The sequence below is a fragment of the Chenopodium album genome, chromosome 11 (assembly GCF_948465745.1).
Source record: "Chenopodium album chromosome 11, dcCheAlbu1.1, whole genome shotgun sequence".
NCBI lineage: Eukaryota > Viridiplantae > Streptophyta > Magnoliopsida > Caryophyllales > Amaranthaceae > Chenopodium > Chenopodium album.
In genome coordinates, this window is record NC_137844.1 from 31,917,584 (window position 1) to 31,938,559 (window position 20,976).

The 20,976-nt window shown below is 42.5% G+C and overlaps 1 pseudogene; it reads right to left on the bottom strand.

The window, feature by feature from the left end:
* Positions 1 to 9,101: 9,101 nt before the first annotated feature.
* The window catches only part of LOC145566511 (uncharacterized), a 252,110-nt pseudogene continuing 240,235 nt past the window's right edge, over positions 9,102 to 20,976 (bottom strand).

The window sequence follows — 20,976 nt, forward strand, 5'->3', positions numbered from 1 at the left end:
AAAAGAGTGGTTATGGTAACCGTGTGACCCAAGAATTTTGTGGTAACCATAATAACTTTTGTTGTAATGATCAAAGCCATGGCCAAGAATATGGGGATCATAACCAAGGTTATGGTAACCGTAATCAAAATTCCGGCCAAAATCATGGTAAGGGTAATTGGAGTAATCAAGGTAGGGGAAATTTTCAAAATGATGTTCAAAGAGATACCCCACCCCAAATTACTCCAAAGACTCAAAGCCAAGGTGATGATTTCTTTATTCAACAATCCCAATTAAATAGGCTAGAAAATTTCATGATGGATCAATCTAAGATGTTGAATGAATTCACATTGTCTTGTAATAAAATGTTTGAGGTCCTATTCTAGGGAACCGATGTGTGCTATGACCACTAGGAGTGGCAAGGTCCTTAAAGAGAGTGTTCCTAGGAAGAGTAAGGAGAGTGAAAAGGAGAATGATTTGAGTGAAGAGAATAAGAATAAAGAGCCTAGCAAGATGAGTGAGGATTCCAATGATAAGCCTAAGGAGAAAGAGCGGAAGCAAGATGAGGTTTACAACCTAGACTTCCTTACCCCCAAAAGCACAATAGGCATATATTGGATGAGCAATTTGGGAAATTCATCGACATGCTTAAGCAACTTCATCTTACTCTTCCTTTTACCGATGTTGTAAAACAAATGCCAAACTATGCTAAGTTTCTTAAGGAAATTTTGAGAGGTAAGAGAGATTGCAATTTGATGGAACCGGTGAATCTAGGGGAGTGTTTTAGTGCCTTTATTCAAAATGACCTACCCCAAAAGTTGAAGGATCCCGGAAACTTCTCCGTACCTTGCAAAATCAAAGGAAAATTGTTCCAAAATGCTCTTTGTGATCTTGGTGCTAGTGTTAGTATCATGCCTTATTCCGTTTTTAAGAAACTTAAGCTAGGTGAACTCCTTCCATCCAATAGGACCCTTCAATTGGCCGATCGGTCTATTAAGTTTCCAAAGGGGAGAGTTGAGGATGTTCCTCTCAAGATAGGAGAGTTCACCATTCCCGTTGATTTCATTGTGCTTGAGATTGCGGAAGATGACCATATCCCTATCATCTTAGGAAGACCTTTCTTAGCCACCTTGGGAGCCTTGATAGATGTTAAGGGAGGTCGTATTACCTTGAGAATTGGTAAGAATGAGGAAAGTTTTGATTTGAAACCAACACATGAGTCTTTGTCTCTTGTAAAAGGAATTATGTGTGTTAATTCCCCTCGCCTTATTGATGATGTATGCATTATTGATTCTTCACATAACGACTTTCTTGAGTTATGATGATGTGCTTTTGAGTTGTGATTGCAAGAAGGTTAGTGAAGATAAAGTGATGATTCCCAAGCTTATGGACGAGGAGGAAGTTGACATTCCTCATTGGTTTGAACTCTATCCTCAAGATGAAGGTGATGTTTCTATGAGTTTAGATGGTGAAGAACCATGTACAAAGAGAAACAAGGCAAAGAAAAGAGCACGAGCTTCTAAGAAAAAGAGAAAGAGAAAGAAGTTGTGGAAAGAAAAGCTTGCATTTGAAAGGTCTTTGTATGAAATCACATCAAGCAACAACGAGAAGTTGCTAGAAGTTGAAGAGAAATTTGCTCTTTCTACTACCTTGAAGAAGGTGGTGTTCTTTGACCCTCCATGATTTGGAGGAAGGGTCGAGCTTAGGACCTTAAGCAAGCGCTTCCCGGGAGGCAACCCGGAGATTCTAACTTTTCTTTTTGATTTTTGAGTTTTCTTGTTTTTGTTTCCTTTATTACCTTTTCTTTTCTTTTAATTTTCTACTTGTTTGGACTTTTAGGATGAATTTTGCGGGATTGGATTTCTTCAAGAATGCATGGTGAATGGAAGGTGTTTGCGGCACTTATCATAAATGTGTTCGATTCCGATCGAAATTTGAGGTAAAAAGGGTAAGAATTTTAGAGTGGTAAGATAGGAAATTCATGTTTTAAAGGTTGGAGGAAGTTGATACTTAGTGAGTTTTTGTGGTGAGCACATGAATCTTTAACTTTGAGCTCTTTAAAAATGTTTTTAGCTACTGCCTATGGTGTTCCTCATCACCATCATGATTCATGTGCGCACCCAAGTGGTCAGTAAGTATCAAAAAATAAGAGGAAAAAGAAAGATCGGAGAAGCACAGCAAGGTGCGGCCGCACATCAGGTATGTGCAGGCGCACACCTTGCGTGAGCGGGCGCACAGGCTACAGGTGTGGCCACACGCCCCTGCAGTCGTGCCCTTTTATTCCTTCTCCCTTCTTCTTTAATTCATCCCCTCATACCTCATCTCCTATCTCGCGCACTCCCTCTCAAACCCTCCTCGCTCGTGCGCATCTCAATCCCTCCTCATTCTCCATCAAAATCCTTCAATTTTTAGTTTAGTTCTTTAGTTAGTTTAATCACTTTCTTGCTTTCTTAGTTTCATTTCTTTTTATTCTTTCTTTTCTTTGATTAGTTTAGCTTTTATTTCCTTTGGTTGTATATACTTTTTGTTTAGATTAGTTTCCTTTAATTTGTTGTTTTCTTTTCTTTGTTTTGAAGTTACTAACCATTTTATTTGTTCATAGTTTCTTTTATTTCTTTTTCTCACTTGGTTCCTTGAAGAGCTTTTGGATATGGAATGCAACGAGGTGGTTTCTACTTCCTTCATTTATTTTTGCTAAGCTTGGAAGCCCGGTGAGACCTTTCTTATTTTTCTTTTTATTTTCCTTGGTTGCATAGAATAGGATTAGTTTAGGGGAAGTTGAATGGTTCGAGGATGAATGCTTGTTAACACGTAATGTGTTTGGGATCGATGACGTTGATGTCGATCGATCACTTGTTTGTCGATTGGGATTTTTATGTGTTTAACTTGCTTTCTAGTCTATTGCATGCTATTTCTCCTATATTTCCTTTTCTATGTCTCCATTTCTTTTCTTTTATTTTCTTTTATTTTACTTTCCTTTATTTTTCTTTTCAATTTTGATATGATTTTGAGGCTTTATTTTTCACTTTTCTTATGAAATGAACTTTGTACATTGGACTTGTCTTTTGCATGATTTTCTTCCTAGGTTGTAAAGGTATGCACGGTTTGAGACTATGTTCGGTTGACTCTAGGAAAGGTGTATGTTAGGGTAGTTGGTTTGAACTAGGAGGATCATGACGCCGGATTCTACTTGTTTGTGGCATGTTGGTAGTTGCTCCCTATAGTCAATTTGACACCATTAGTGAGTTTTTGCCACATCCTTGTGAGGTTACTTGTTTTTCAAGCCTTCAACATTTCTTGTATGAGCGGCATGGATCCTTGACTATGCAAACCTAATCTAATAAAGCTTGAATTATGATTCTCAAACCCGAGACCGAACTATCTAGGAAGGACAAAGGCACATTTTTCGGGGTTTACATTTGCCTTCTTGCAACCATTTGAGCCTTATCCCTTCTTTTCAAGCCACATCTTTAGTTATTTGACCTTTTGTTTCATTTTCTACATTTTCTTGGTTTTTGTGAAGCAATATGATCATTTGAGATGGAGTTTGTGATGAATAGGTTGGAATTTTGGTTTCTATGAATGCAAGTTTGTGATTTCATTCTCTTTGTGAATAATGGCAAATGTTTGAGAAAAAGCCGTCCTACTTCATAAAAGGCATGGATTAATAAATTGCATAATAGAAAAAGCCGTCCGAATTAAGTTTTGGCAAGGACATTGCAAATTCAAGTAAAAGAAAAACAAAACAAAAACAAAAAAAATTGAAAAGTGAATAAATTCAAACATATTTTGATGTATTCTTTTCTCGTTCTAAGCATTGAGGACAATGCTCCATTTTAGCTTGGGGGAGAAGCGCATACGCTTTTTGTGTATATCTTTGTGATCTATAGCTTTGAATAAGCTTGGGGGTGTGAGTGTTTTTGTTTGGATTGGTGTTTACTTGATTGTGATTCTAAGAAAGGGTCCGTTCTTTGCTTCACTATTAGGAAAACCACCAAATTTCAAATTTTTAGCCTACCTTCACCCTTATTGCCTTACGTTACAACCTTGGGGAAAGACCTTTCGACCTAGATAGTTGAGTCACTATTCGGGGGAGGGCATCATGGGTCATTGCCTAAGGAAAGTGAATGCATAGTCAAGATTGTCGAGTAACCTAAAAATAATTCTTTTTTCGGTTCCTTCGAGGAATCATTGGGACACTCACTAAGGGGAGATTTGAGACTAGTGGGGAGAACGCGGTAAGATTGTTTGGGATGAACGTGGATTGTGATGACTAGTTCCTATGCCTAGCATACCCTATGTTTCAATCAACCTTAGATATCTTGAAAAGTGCATACCTTAACTACTTGAGAAAGATTGTCATTCATTTGCATTAAAGTCTTTATGTTAGTTCATTTTGCAAAGGTTTGTTTTCATTTTATTTTCCTTTCTTTTCATGGCTTGCCTCATTGATGTTTGGTGGAGAGTTATGGGTCAAACTCTTAGGATACCCTTACGAGACCTCACTCGTCCTCATAGGCGACTTTGGGGTTTAAAGGGCTTGTTGTAGCTAAAAGCAACCGTGATTCCTACGACAGTGAGTCTTAGTGTATATTCTTATCTTGAGTCTTTCTTTTTCGTTTTCAATAAATTTTCATCCTTCATCTTTCTTGCTTTGTTTTGCTCGAGGACGAGCAAAAGTTTAGCTTGGGGGAATTTGATGAGTGACATTTATGGCACTCATTTGGTCCCTTTTTGGATGAATTTTATTTCATTTTATCTCTCTTTTCTTGAGTTTTCCTTAATTTTATTCTAGTTTTCTTCATTTCATGCTTTTTGTAGTTTGTTTCTCTATTTTATGCATTTTCTAGTTTACTTGCTATTTTTCCCTTTTATTTGCCTTTTATCCTTTGATTGTAGGTTGTGATTGATTGTCCAAAGATTCCCGAGCTTCCTCTCCATGGTCTTCCATTGATTTTCATGCCTAAAGCTTGTGTAAGAAGTTTCAAGTCAAAGGGGGATCCAAGGAGCATGCTTCAAGGCCTTGTTTATGCTCTTTTCATGGCTTATATTCTTCAAGAAATTCAAGAATGTTCCTGCCTACCTTGTCCTCCATCACCATCATCTAGGATGTGTGCACCATATGAGCTAGGACGAAGTAGAAGAGAAGGAAGCAGCAGCGATGTGCGGGCGCACTCGAGAAGTGTGCGGCCGCACATCTGTCGCGTGCGGCCGCACGCCAGGTGCGTGCAGGCGCACCTTTCTGGGTGTGTTCCCGTGCGCGCCACTCTCTCTCCTCCAAGCGCCCGCACCGGCGTGGGTCTATTTTTGGACGTCAATCCCAACTTCCTCTTTGTATTGATAGTTATTTCTTTCCTTTGAGGGAGAGAGAATTAGACAATGAGAGAATTAGATTAGATTAGATTTTAGAGAGAGGAAAACACTAGTTCTTAGAATTTTAGAGAGAGAAAATGTGGGTTTGATAATTGATGATTGAAGATTGCTACATTTGATTTGATTTCTATCAAGTTTGTAAGGATTCTTTACTCTTTAGTGCAATTTAATGTTTGATTTCATTAGTATTGTTTTTTGATTTGTAGGACATTGCTACATTTTGATTGAATTTGTTGGTTTCAATTGATGAATTTGAGTATGATGATTAGCTTAGCTTTGATTTTGATGTTTTTCATGGATTGTGAGTAGTTTTATTTCTAGGGTAGTGGTGAAGCATGTGTTGATGATGAATTGAGATTAATTTGGGGGAAATTGATTGAGTTGATAATGTGATTAAATTGGTTGATTGATTTTGTGCATGTGTGTGCTTGATTAGGCTTGATCACCCTTGTTATTCACACTAGATTGCATTGTGAGTTCACATTGATACGGACCATTGATTTGTGGCTTACATTTACTCGATTGAGATATCTTGTGATGCCTAGCTAGTGTTTGATGTAGTTGACGCTAATTAGACCTCTAGGAGAATAGCTTGATGTACTCTCTTGGTTGCAATTTCGGTTTTCCCTCAATTGCTTGACTTGATTGGTTGATTCCCCAAGTTGATTGAACTTCATTGTCGATGCATGTGGATCCATTCCCCTAGTGCCTTTGCATTTGATTAGTATTTTTGCATTACCTAGCTTAGTTCTAGTTTCTACCATAAACCCCTACTAGACTTCGGAATAGCTTGACTTAGGCATTGTGCAGTCGACCTCCATTCCTTTGGGTTCGACCTTGACTTACCACTACACTTTATAGGGGTTAGTTGAGTTACAAATTTTGTTTGATTGGGTGGGGTGGTAGCCCAACGACCTACTGTTCTTCATTCCATCAATTACCCCTGAGAGGGGGCATGATGTGCTGGACGACCTCCACCAGGGTCATTGCAATTCCCACATTGGAGGACGAGCTTTGGCTGAAAAGGCCACCCACTTAGGATACTATTGGCCGAGCCTGAAATCAAACTCCTTGAAAATGGTAAAGAAATGTGACAAGTGCCAGAGGTTTGCAACCCTAATTAATCGCCCAGCCAACAGTTTGTCGGCCATAAGTAGTCCGCTACCCTTTTCAGAATGGGGCATGGATATCTTGGGTCCGTATACATCAGCGTCTTGTCAAAGGCGATATGTGTTGGTAGCAGTAGACTACTTCACGAAGTGGGTCGAGGCTGAGGCCGTTCGGGGCATTAAGTGGACGGATGTGTCTGTTTTCATATGGAAGAACATAATTACCCGCTATGGAGTACCTCAGTCAATGGTGTTCGATAATGGGCCACAGTTTGAAACACGCCAGCTCAAGGAATGGTTGGAAGACCAAGGCATAGCTCATTGCTTTGCCTCAGTCGGCTGACCACAAGCTAACGGCCAAGTAGAGGCCTACAACAAGTTGATCTCCAATGGTATCAAGCGCAAGCTTGAAAAAGCAGGCGGCCTATGGGCCGATGAGTTGGTTTATGTGTTATGGTCTATACGAACAACAACAAAAAGTTCCACATGGGAGACTCCATTCTTTTTGGTCTATGGTGCCGAGGCAGTTCTCCCAATAGAGATGTACGAGCCTACCCTCCGGGTGATGTTATATGATGAATCATCCAATTGGGAGGCCATGAAGACCACCCTGGACTTTCTTCCAGAAGCCAGGGGCAATGCGGCGCTCAGGCACGAAATCTATCGCTTGAGGATGACAACGGCATATAATCGCCGAGTGTCTAAGCGTCCGTTAAAGATGGGAGACCTGGTGCTAAGAAAAATGGATGTTGTACGACGAGCAAATGAGGATGGTAAGTTAATCCAAAACTGGGAAGGGCCGTATCGATTCAGCGTAGAAGTTCGAGATGGTTCTTTCCGTCTTGAAGCCCTAGATGGTCGTCCAATTCCATGAACATGGAAAACGGACAATCTCAAAAAATATTACGTTTCCAGTCTTTTGTTCTTATCCCAAACGTTGTATATACAGCTAGGTCTTAATGACCGAGCAATGTAATTAGAGCCGTACGGCCCCAACAATGTAATCTTGACACATTAATGAAAAAGTCAGGCATTGTTATCTTATTGAGTTATCTGATTTCTTTTGCATATGCTTTTTGAAAGGCCGAGTGAAAATCATAACTATGTTGCTTGCAACATAGCAACACGATAAAGTATATATATGAATAATGACTGGAAAGTCACAGGTAAACCCCAATCAGGGCGGACGATAAAAGCATCAGATACCCTAAATCTGTCAAGGGCATACCTAGGCATAATAGCCCAACCAAATTTAGAAATTTCTGAGTTGAGATATTATTTGAAATTTCCTGAGCATCTCCGAGCGACAGATTCAACGGACGGCTCACATGAGGCACATCAAGCGGCCGCATAAGCTGTTGATTCGACGTTTCACCTAATCCAAGGGCAATCATTACTATGATTTGATTAACTCGCTAGTTGTTATAACCTTTAAGGTATAAAAACTACCAGGTGAATCAAACTACTCAGAGTATGGATTAGGCGAATGCCAAATAAAGGGGTATAGCTCCCCCCCAGGTTCGTACGAAAGCATAAAAACGTAAAAATGCGCAAAAATTTGCCAAGTATAGAATAGATAAAATGAAAACCGCTTAGAAGGCGGCAAAATATCTTACAAAGTCGCTCAAAACAGGCGGCACCAAATAAAAAAAAAATTTCGTTCAACAAAAACAGAAGTTAAAGACTAAAAGACTTGAATTGAGGGACAGCCGGAGGAGGACCTGGGCCCTATTTAGCCAAGTCTTTGTCTTGGGCAGGCTCCTCAGAGGCAAGAATGGATGCATTATCAGCAGGTTGTGTCTCTTCTTCTTCGCCTTCCGCCTCGTCCGCCTCACCCTCCTCATCTTCCTCCTCGTCCGAAGTGGCCGGTGTAACGACCAGTTCGGGAGAAGGCTCTCCGGCCTTCTTGGCCTCCTCTCTGAGGCAGACGAAGTTGAGACGCTTAGCGAAGCGCTACTAATAATAGGCGGCCTCCCCTTCCTCCACCATCAGCTCGAACGCATCAAAGAAGTGGCTTTTCAACCTCTCCTCAGCGTTGTGTTCAATACGGACGATCTCGGTGGGGCTGGGCGGCCGAGGTGCCTTAAGCTGCTTAGACAAGTCTGAGACATTCTTCCTTAGCGTCTGCACCTCCGCCTTGAGGGCCTCCGCCTCTTGGAGGGCCGTCTCCAGGTTCTGTTGGGCAAGGGCCAGGTCCCCCTTTAGCTTTTCAGACGCCTCAAAGCCCTCCTTCCATTGTTGGGCGTTAGGGATAGCCTCATGCCTCTCCTGCCAAAAGGTTTCCCTAGCTTAGGTCTCCTTTTCAAGAGCCTTCCCCAACTTCACCAGATCTTCAGCTTGCCGCGCCGCCTTGTCAGACAGCGCGTTAATCTGGGTCTCCAAGTGAACCCTTTGAATGGCGGTCGTCCCCATCACTTTATACAGGGCCTTTCTAACAGAGACCCAGGCCTCTTTCAGCCGTTCATTATCCTTCTCCTTCCACTCTAGGAAGGTAGTGAGCCTGAGAAAGAGTTGCGCGCGGATGGAGATTCGTAAGTAAGAAAAAATATTCAGGTATGGAAGCTAAAATAGTAAGTAGACGCAAACAGTGACCTCAGCGCTGCAATTTATCATGGGGCCGAGGAAGCCCTCGTTAATTCCCTAGAGCTTGTCCCTCTGCTCCTGAGGGACGGCCCTACCCATGGCCTCGCTCATCGCTTTTCTGTCCGCACCAGTCAGTGACTGGCCGGGCAGCCTCATATTCATCTCCTCCCCAATATCTGTACACAATCGCAAAAGCTGTTAAGTCAGAAAAAAGGACAAAAAAAATCACAAGTATGGAATTCCTCTCTAACCAGTTGAGAAGCTGGGAGGAGATGAGAAGTTGAAGGTGAAGAGAGGAGGAGGTTGAGGTTCGTCCTCCTCTTCACCTCTGCGGCCAGTTAAATCTTCAGTCGAGTAACTGGCAGTCGCTTGCCAGTCCGACTTCTTAACCCTTTGAACAGTGCACCCGTCCTCTCCCAAGGACAGGTCGTGGACCGACCATGTTGGCGGGTCCATAGACTTGGAGTCCCCACTCGTTGCCAGCTCGGGTTGGTCTCCTTTGTATTGCTTTGAAGCAACCTGCGGCGTCATCTTGGCCGCAGAAGCTGAAGGAGTCCTAGCAGAGACCGACTTCCTTTGTTTGGACGCCTTCTCTTTGTCCTTGAAAGAGGTGGTCGGTGACTTTCGTTTTGCCCTTGCGGTAGGGGTGGCCAGCTGCAAAGAAAGGAGGAAATTAGCGCAGGAATAATTAAGGCAAGTAAGCATCCGTGCTAAAAAAGGAAGGAGACCCCTCCAAACATAGTAGCACGGACATGAAGAAAAGCTCGCGCAAAAAGGTGACTACCCCCATTGTAGAAGCACGGACAGAAGAAATTGTCCGTGCCAAAAAGGGAGGAAGCTTCTCCTCGATGTACCAGTACGGCAAAGGACTTAAGAGGGCATCTCGTACCTCCTTGGTCTGCTCGTACATTCATTGCCGAGCCTTGTACCGAGCAAGATCAATCTCGGAGATGTCAGCTTCCCCCTTTTTCTCCTCGTCCAACATGGCGTACGCTTCCTCTACAAAAACAAAATTTATCCAACAGTTAGAATAATTTCCAACACGAAATGAGTTTGGACGCCAGAAAGAGCTAAAGTCCCACCTTGGGGAATGTTTGTGTACAGGCCACATGCGGACACAAAAATTAGGTCCCTGAGCCAGCCGACCAAGGGGATCCAGTTCTGGGTCATGGCCACCAAATTTCCATCCCGTCTAACCTTCTTGACTTTAAAATATTTAAGTTGGTAAGACTTGTCTGGGTGGACGGGTGGTTTGTATGGTCTATGATCCCCTCGACCGAGTTGGATTGGCTTGGCATTAAACCGATTTATCCGCAAATTGAACTCTGTATCCTTGGTTTTGATGCGGTAGAACCGGTTCTTCCAATCACGCCACTTCGACACACGGTCCATCACCACCATATAATCCTTTTTGGTGTTAAGTATAAACCATCCGTCCGTGTGCTTCTCGAGGCAGATCATTGCGCGCATCTCGCAGAAAACCGGGAAATCCGGCTTGAAGCCCTTACGAATGCACTTCACCAAGTACCCAAATATGTTCAACTAGCTGTTTGGCACCAGCTGAAAGAGGGCAATATCATACTCGTCCAGTACTGTACGAATGAAGGGGTGAAGGGGGAAACGAAGTCCAACGGCTAAAGCAGCTTGGTAGACGATGAATGATCTGCGGCACGGTCGCTCATCCTCCCACGCGGCAACCGAAAGAGATCTTTTTGGGGCCTTAAGTTCAAATCCTTCTCCCAGCTGGAGAAACGCCTTGTACTTGTCAAAGCCATCATTCAAGTAGGCTAAGGTGTCTACATTGGCAACGACCTCCTCGGCCGTTGCCTCACCCTCGGCCGCATTCCCGCCTTCGGCCGTATCCACTGCCCCCTCTTCTCCAGGGTGAGGAGCAGATCAAAACTTAGTAGACAGAACTCTGTCTAGATCAGCAGCCTCGGCCGAGCTCCTACTTCTAAAGCCGTGGCCGCCCCTAGAGACAGCTACCTCTTCAGGAACTAAGAGACCCTTGCCCTTGTCCCTTGCAGCGGCCTCCTAATTTGTTGAAGAGGGGTTGCTGCGAGGTGGCAGGTTGGATGGCTCATTAATGATAACCCCAATCCTAGGCCTTTCCGTTCTACTATGTTGGAGATGGGATGGTGTAGGAACTGAGACGGACAAACCAGCAGTGGCCGCCCGAGAAAGGAAAGGAGGCCTCTCACGAGATAGCAACTTGGCCTCTTGCATGGCCGAGTTGGCATGTTGTGAGGACTTGAGTTCCGGGGTTGGCCTGGACACTCCCGCAAAAGAAGAGACGCCCTGTGCACGTTGGCGTTCTTCAAAAGAAGAAGTTACTTCCACGACCGAGCAATGAGTAAACGTGGAAGCGGTTTTATGGGTAGTAGACCTGGTTTCTACGTCCGTGTTATTTGGGTCATAAGGATTCCTATGATTGACCAGGTTACCGTCTGGATTGCTGGCCGCATGAAGATCATATGTTTGCCTTGTCCTTGCCATGTCCGACTGCAGGGACAGATAAGAATAGGTGGAGGTTAGTAGGTACGCACTAGAAATGGACCCACTCCTTGAAGGAGACTACTCGTCTCCGTCCACTCTAGACTCCTCAGTCCCAGGCGAACGGCCGACCTCATGGGGAGAAATGGACAAAGCCGAGTGTTGAGCCAGATACGAAAAAATAATAACACAAGGAAAAATAATAATACAAGTAAAGGTGAAGTGAAAGAAAATAGGCGGCCTACCTCTGTCCGTGTAGAAAACTCGAAGAGTTCTTCAGAAGACTTGAAAGTTAACCGGAAAACTCAAAAATATACCGGAAACCTCAATCACACGGCGGAGCTCTTCAAGATTTAAAGGAAATAACTTTCTCTCTCTAAAAAGCTCTGATCTCTCCCTAAAAATTCACAAAGTTCCAATGTGCAAAAGTGAGGTCAAACACTCTTTATGTAAATTCATCTTTCCCGCCTTCAGAATTCGAAAAAGATAGTCCTGTTAAGTTGGACGGAGAAGGAGACAGACGAGTAACGGCGCATCCAAATAGACGGTCAAGTAAATGGAATTAAGGGATTCGTCCTAAAAATTCAGGCGTCCAATCTCACCCCCGCGAATCCAAGTGGCATAGTTCGTCAGTCTAACTCCCGGACTCGAGCGTCCGCTAAAAAAGTTTTTAGGCGGACGAAGATAGTCAACCAGCGTAGAACGACCAACTTTATGAGGGCGGACAGATCTGCTCGCCTTCTCAGCAACATGCCCAGTCTCCATGTACCCGTACGCCTCAAGATGGGTGAAAGATCAGAGGAGGCAGCCTGTAGCGTACGAGCCACCCCCTCTGAGGGGAAAATGTTTAGGGTAAAAATACCCCATAAACGTGGTCCGACCCCGTAGCGACACGTGGCCAAGTCAAAGGGCGACACGTGTCCCTATGGGAAGATGACGCGTGTCCATGGCTCAAAAGAGCACCTGAAATTAGCATAAAGAGGCCTTATTGCATCATAACCCAACTCCCGAGAAATATTCTTGAAAGCCGCACAACGGTGCCCCCGTATTACGCGTGGCACCTCCTGATTGCGCTGCCAATCATGTCACGAAATTTTAGGTCACAAACCCTAAAAGGGCACAAACTCCCACCCCTATAAATACCCAAATCATTTATGATGGGGAGGGGGTGGATTACGACATTACATAAAAAGAGCATAAAATAGCTCCAACTTCTCTCTAATTTCTCTGTTTAGCCTTTCTGTTTTAGATCTCTAACTTGATCGTAAGGGCGAATATTCCGTTAAAGGAATATTCGTTCATTCTGTAGGTGTCTGAGTCTCGTTGCCTGAAGAGCGCGACTAGTATCCAAGGAGATCCAAAAAACACCCGAAACAATAGGTGTCAAAGAAGCGGTGGCATAACCAAAAGGGATGAAATGCCTCAACAAAGTGTTTTGCAAGTTGAGCCCTTTGATGTTTGGGGGGTGGACTTTATGGGGCCTTTCATTTCTTCTTGTGGAAATCTATATGTCTTGGTAGCGGTTGATTATGTGAAAAAATGGATTGAAGCCACATCCTCTCTTACCAATGATCTCAAGGTTGTGCTTAAGCTTTTAAAGAAGATCATTTTTCCTAGATTTGGGGTTCCAAGGGTGTTAATTAGTGATGGAGCTCCCATTTCGCCAAAAAGCAATTTGAAGCTCTTCTCAAGAGATATGGAATTCATCACAAGGTTGGTCTACCTTACCACCCTCAAACTCAAGGACAAGTGGAGGTCTCAAATTGTGAAATCAAGAATCTACTTGAAAGGATGGTGAACAAATCAAGGAAAGATTGGTCTCTCAAGCTCGTTGACACACTATGGGCTCTTAGGACGGCGCACAAGACTCCAATCGGCATGACCCCCTATAGGTTGGTCTACGGAAAGGCTTGTCACTTGCCGATTGAGTTAGAATACAAGGCTTGGTGGGCTATCAAGGAACTCAATATGGATTTATCTTTGGCCGGTGAGAAGAGATTGCTAAAGCTCAATGAACTTGAAGAGCTTAGAAATGATGCTTATGAGAGCTCAAGAGTGTATAAGGAGAAGACCAAAAAGTGGCATGACCAACATATACGAAACAAGATCTTTAAGGTTGGAGATAATGTTTTGCTTTTCAACTCAAGGCTTCGTTTGTTTCCGGGTAAACTCAAGTCCAAATGGTCGAGGCCTTTTGTGGTATCGAAGACTACTCCTTATTGTTCTTTTAAGTTAGATGCGGATGGTAACAAGTTTATGATCAATGGTCATCGCTTGAAGCACTACTTTTGCAAGGAAGAAGTTGCTCTAATTGAATGTCTAAGGCTTGATCCTTTGGATCCTAAGCCTCCCCCTTGATGAATTTTTCTCAAGGTCAAGCTAGTGACCTCATAAAGAAGCGCTTCTCGGGAGGCAACCCGAGTTCTTGACTCCTTTCTTCTTTATTTTTCTTTTCGGTCGGTTTGGTTGATAATTTGTATCTTATGGCTTTTGGTTTTTCTTTGTAGGTACTTGACCCCTTGGTACATGTATGAATGGGGATTGGAGGCCATATGATGGCTTTTATCGAGCTATGTTTGAGTTAAAAGAGGAAGAAGGACAAAAATCAAAGCACAAATGAAATAGTGAAGCCGCGCCCAAGGAGAACCATCTCCATCAAGCCGCGGGCGCAGCAAAGGAAGGAGAGGGTGCGGCAAGCAAAGAATTTTTATATGCTCAGCATCCGGTAGATGCCTGGCCGCGCCCTTGGAGAAGGCGCGGTATTAATACCCGCGGGCACGGCAATCATACCCGCGGGCGCGGCTCAGCAGGAGAAGGCGCGACCCGCGGAGTTTCAGCAGCATTATAGCAGTTTTTTTTGGCCGATTTCATCCTCATTTCAACTTATTCGCCTTCTCACTCCTCTCTTTCTCATTCTCTCTCTAAAAACCCCCAAACCCTCAACCCTAACTACTAAAAATCCATCAAAATCCTTCATTTTCATCTTAATTTCTACAAATTTTCTTCATAAAACAACAAATTCATTAACAATTTTCAACCTCCATCATCAAAAATCCGAAATTTTTGAAGCTCCACCATTGTTACTCCTTGAAACACCATTGGAGTTCTTGTTCTTTGGGGCTAGTTGGAGTTGATTTTTGGCTTCATAGTTAGTATAATCTACTCCCTTCCAGTTTTATTGAATTTTTAAGCAATGTTGGATATATTTCATGGGTGATTCTTGTGATTTTTGTTTGGTAATTTTTCATGCTTGATTTGATGAATTTTGTTGTTTGTTTTGCTCTAACTCTTTGTTGATTGTTGTTGTGAGTTGATAATTGGAATTTCTTGTGGTGTTTCTTGTTTAATTTGTATTGTTTGGAATTTGAGAAGTATATTGCTTGTTGTGGTTGCTTTGTGTAATTTGTGGGTGGATTTGTTGAATTAGATTGAGGAGTTGTAAGTGTTGTTTGTTGAGAAGTAAAGATGGAGGTTGGAACAAGTTCTAAGAATAGGAAGAGTGGAAAGGAGCCACAAGCTTCATCCTCCCAAACCCCTAAAAATGTGGAACCACCACCACCTTTGCCTCCAACCAAATTCTCAAGTATAAACCACAAAAACAATTTCGACGCCCTTTAATCAAGAAAAATCCTTCCCACTAAACACTAACATCAACCCACAACAACCAAACTGGGCATTGATGAAGATTGTTGGTTCTTTTTCAACAATCTAGGACTAAGCACCTTTGTCTCCAACGCCTACAACACATATTGAGGGCCTACCTTGGAGTTTCTCGCCTCCTTTGAGAAACACACTTTCGGAAACAACAACATCTCCGTTTCCTTCTAACTCTTTAACAAAAAAGAGACCATGACCCTCCAAAAATTAAACGAATACCTCGACCTAAACCCCAATGACGACATTCTCCTCCCCGAATATGTGCAACTTCCTGATTACAACCCCCGACAATGGTGGAAACGGATCTCCCGGAAAAATTACTTTGATGCAAAGTACGCCTTGGCTAGTGAGATCATGCACCCGGCTCTTAGATTACTCCACCGTATACTTAGGTACATGGTTTTTAACAAGCAATACTTGGGGAAGATAACATTAGAAGAGATTCAGATTCTTTGGCTTGCATCTAGGCCGGATCTTGGGCATAGAGTGAACTTGGGCTTTATCTTCACCCAATGCATCAAGGCCTTCGTGTCGGAAAACAAAACGGGGGAGATCCATTGTGGGGCTAGGTGACTCGGTTGGCCAGGAGGTGTGGCCATGAGGAGAAGTTGCGCTCATGCACCATAGTTAGGAAAGGCGACGGGAGTGATATATTGTTTGATGAGCGGCAACTCAAGACAATGCAATTCATCAAAGGAATTACCAGGGTCAACGGGATTTGGAGTCTACTTCTATCCCGTAAGCATTATTGCTTCCTCTCGAAGCCGGAGTACACCTCTCATACAAGAGAGGGAGCTACCCACCCTTGGTGGGTGCGGAGGGACTCGGGAGTCCTTCCCAATAACATTGCCGTGGATTTGGAGGAGGTGTATGAGGAGGATGAGGAGATTGGTATGGAAGAAGAAGAAGAGGATGAAGTGGAAGAACAACAACAACAACAACAACAACAACAACAATAACAACATGAAAGAAGAAGAAGCAACAACAACAACAACAATAACAACAACCCGATTTTCAACAAGATATGGCAAGAATAAGAGCTCAAATGGAGAACATACAACTTTGCATGCAGGGTATGTTTGCCTCTCACCAACATAATGCTTTTCAAACTAACGCCCTCTATGATGCGAGTGTGCGTAGGGGGGAGGTCACTCCTCCGGTTAACTATCCTTATACACCGGCCCAACAAGGGCCCGTGGCTTCATGGGGTGGTAACTACCTCCCTACGTACCCCTATTATTCGGGTGTCGAGAACCTTGATGAGCCTAGGCGTGAGTTTCCTGATGAGTTTGGTCACTATGACTACCTGGTCTCGGGTGGGAGTGACTACAGGGGTGACCCAAACTACCCCTACGTTCACCTCGATCACCCCGCTCTTTGTATGCAACCCGAGCCTTTTGACCAGTTAACCCCCTCCCGACTTGACCTTTTCAAAGGTCATTATGGATGGCCCCCCGGTTACACCGAAGGGTGGGAGCCATATGGCCCCCCTAGGGATGATGATGGTGCCGGCCTTAGTGGCTGCTAGTTCCCCCCTTGGTATGCATGTCCCCCCCCCTTTTGGTCCATCCCTTGTGTTTTTATTTGCATGTGAAGCATCGAGGGTGATGCTATCTAGTGTAGGGGGTGTTTGAATCAAAAGGGAGTAGTTTTGAGTAAGTGTGGGGGAAGGCACCAAGGACTCGTGGGAACGTTTGAGAAGCTATGTTGGGTAGTATTGTTGTTATGTGTCGGGTTTATTAGCTTTTGGATTGTTTTAGCTTGGTGTTGTTTGTTAGTGTCTTTGATGATGATGAGATGATGATGATGATGATGTCTTTGATTATGATTTAGGTAGTTAGTTATGTCCATGGGCCAAGTTTTTTAGCCTTTTATTTTTCTTTCCCGTTTTGCTAACCCTTTTTCTTTGTTTAGTGTTTGTTTTTGCTTTTTTCTCTCTCTTTTTTAGCTTTGAAGAACGATGGAGGCAACATTTGGAGCTTTGGCGCTTCGGTAAATGGTTTGGTTGCTTTATTTTTCTTTAAGAGACATTTGGGTGAGATCTTTCCTTTTCCCTCTTTTCTTTTTCTTTAGGTGCTTAGTTTAGGTTTAGCTTAGGAAGAAGTTGAATGGTTCGAGGTTGCTTGAATTTGGTTCTAAGGAACCTGGGATCGTTGATGTTCTTATCAACGATCACTTGTATGACGATTGGGATTTACTTGGATTATATGCCTCGTTTGTGAACCTTTTAAATTTCTTCCTCTTTCTTTTGTGTTGTTTTTTCCCTTTTGTGTGACAAACATGACTATGACAAGTTGAAATGATTTTGATTTGGAATTTGCTCATTCATTTGGACTTGTGTGCTTTTCATGATGTGTCATTGAATGCTTATCTTCCTAGTTGATGAGGGTTTACACGGTTTGAGAGTGCCTAGGGTTGAGTTAGACACCTTTTAAGCTAAGGTAGCCCGGTTTAGAACTTTTGAGGACATTTGAACCCCTAGTTCACGGGAAAGTGGTAAGATGGGGTTGTTCTCTATAGTGGATAGGATTCCCTTTAGTTGGTATTTGCTTATTTCCTATCCCGTGTGAGCTTCATTTGTTCTAGCCTTCATCACGTAGTTGAGCGGCAATTTAGGATCCTTTACTATGCATAACTTAATCCTTGTGTTGGCCTCTAGCTCCCAAGATCATGACCAAACAACTCTAGAGGAGGAAAAGGGCACTTCTTCTCATTTTTCTTTGTTTTCCTTGTGTTTTGTTACAAATTTGGTTTTCATTTTTGCATCAACTTACTTGCTAACCAATTTGAGCCTTATTTCCCTTTCTTGACTTAACCATATTACAAACCTATCGGCCTATGTTCTACCGACCCTTGTAGTTAGTGAAGCATTGACTTGTGAGGTTTGAGTTTGAGAGTGTTGGATTTGAGCAAGAAAGTTGTGTAAATTGGTTTAAGTAAGGTTTTGAAAGTTGAACATGAAAAGAATATGCAAAAAGGCTTGAGAAGAAAGATGCAATTCAAGAAAACCAAATGAAGTTTTTTTTTTTTTAAAAAAAAAAAAAAAAAAAAAAAAACGAAAAGGGATGAAGTAATATTGTGAGGTTTGTATTGGAGGTTGTGGTTTGAGATTAGGTTCAATTCTTAGGTTGTTCTTGAGAGTTGGCCACTCTTTTGCTTCACTTAGGAATTGCCACCAAAATTTTCAAATTGATTCCCAACCTTAACCCCTAGCCATGACATTACAACCCTAGGTAAGACCCTCGGAATTTAGAGGAGCGTGATCAAAGACCGGTGGAGGGAGATAGATTTCAGCCCTATGGAGATAATATGCCTAGTTGAGATGTCGGGATGACCTTATGATTCCACATAAAAATTTCATTTTCCGGTTCCCTCGAGGAATCATGAGGAGCTAACTAAGGGATGATTTGAAGCTAGAGGAGAGAACGTGGACCGTCTTGGTTGGGGCTAGGGCGGAGAATGAAATAATTAGTTCTCTATACTTAGCTTAGGTTTGTCTCTTTCAACCATGAGCATCTTAGAACGTGTTCTCCCTCTTTGAATTGAGAAAGGTAAGAATTCTTTGATGCATGTCTCTACGTTTGAATCAAAAAGGAGCATTTCCTACTTTGAGGATTGATTGGTTTTCTTAAACCTTGCCATGTTTTGTTTGTTGTGTTTGTCTCTTTGTTTTAGTTTTCCTTGCTTGAGGACAAGCAAGAGGCAAGAGTGGGGAATTTTGGTGAGTGGCATTTATGCCACCCTTTTATCCCTTTTTCACTAAGGATTCTCCCCCTATTTGCACTTGTTTGAGCCTTTTCTAAGCATTTTACCTTAGTTTTTCTTTCTCTTATCCCTTCTCGTGTTTCCTTTCCTTTTTCCCCTTTTTCTTTGGTTTTCTTAGTGTTTCTTCGTTTTTTATAGGTTGTTGGCCCTTTTGGATGAACCTATGGATGCATGTCGAGCTATGGAAGGGAAATGAGATGCTCAAGAAGGGTGTATTGGCCATGCAGGAGCCGCAGGCGCGGAGCCAAGGGCTGCGGGCGCGGAGCTTTATGTTGATGATTTGCCAGAATTTCGGTAGATGCCGTGCCGCGCCTTGGAAGAGGTCTCTCCTCCTTGAACCGCGGGCATGTCACCTAGAGCTGCGGGCGCGGCATATCGAGGATGCATTTTCCCCTGATTCCAGACCATGGCCACTCCTCAGTAGGAGAGGCCTCTCCTACTTTCAGTCGCGGGCGCGAGCTCAGATGCCGCGGGCGCGGGATGCTGGGTTAAGCAGCTCCGTACCCAGATTGGAGAGGGCGCGGCTACTCGCTTGAGGGCTCTCCTTGGTGTTTTATTTCCGTCTTTTGTGATGCATATAAATAGCCTCCTTATTCAAGTTTGTAATCATCTTTTATCTTATCAACATTTTAGCCCTAATCTTAAAGAGAGAAAGTGGATTATTACTCAAGTTTCATTTATTGTATTCAACTTAGATCAAGTTTAATCTTCAATCAGGCAACACTTCAAGCTTTCATCTTTTATCAATCCTCTCTTTAGCAATCTCTAATCCTTACTTTTAGCTTTATTTATTTGGCTTTTCGTTGTTTATTTTCATTAATCTTATTAGTTCATCTAGTTATTATTGTTTTCATTGTTCTTAATCATGTGTTTGTTTTGTGTTTCTTGAGTTTATTTCTAGTTTTGCTATTATGTTTAATCCCCCTTCTCTAGGCTAATTTCTTATCTAGGGGAAGGGGGTTGAAAATATGTGTTGATATTGAATGAATGATGATGGTTGGATTGAACTCATGCCATAAATTGATGAAAGACATGATTTTTGATAGCTTGAGATTATTGTGGCACTTTATTTGATGTTCTCTAGTTTAAATGCATGAAAGTGATTTGAACTAGATTAAGAACATCTCTATTTTAATGATTGCATGAGAATGAGTTGTTAAAGTAGAGTTTTATAGATTCTGCTTCTTTATTCTCTTGATTTGACTGTAACTAATAGGAAGCATGAGAATGATCCTAATTAGTAAAGACCTTTTTCATTGATTTGCCTAGAGTATTGCATGAGAATGAATTATTTAGGTAGAACCTTGTGTTCTTTGGCATGTTCATCTTGATAACCATCTTTGTTTCCCTCTTTCTAATCATGTTTGACACCCTGTACCGCTAGCGTTGTTATCTTTTGATTTAATCATCTTTATCTTTGCTTGTTTGTAGTTTTAGTGCTTTTCATCAAAAAACCATCAAAAACATTCCCCTTTTTACTCTTGCATTATTGATATTGATATTGGACGAGTGAGCTTCCTTAATGGTTCGACCCTTTACATGCCCCTATACTTGTATTAGGGTAGTTTAGGAATATAAATGGTTAATTTGATTAGGGTAGTAGTTTAACGACCTATCTAACCCCTTATCAAATTTTGGCGCCGTTGCCGAGGAGGCGGCTTGTTTAGCGTCTATTTTTGCTTTTGTTAGAGTCATTTATGAAATATGGCAAATGGACGTCAAAACCGCCTTCCTCAACGGTATTTTGCACTAGTAGAAAAAATAAAAAAGGCACCCCCTAATGGCCACCGATTCAGTCCAAACCGGTTGTAAAAATGGCCTTAAAAATTGGTGGGAAGCTGAACTAGGATATATGGCACCGGTTCACTTCAAACTGGTGGCAAAAACATAAGGCCCACCGGTTTGAACGAACCGGTGCCATTAAAATTTGTTTTTAAAAAAAAACCGGCCCATTTAACCCCCCCAACCCTAACATATTCTCTATTATTTCTCTCAGTCGTTTCTCTCTCCTCTCCTC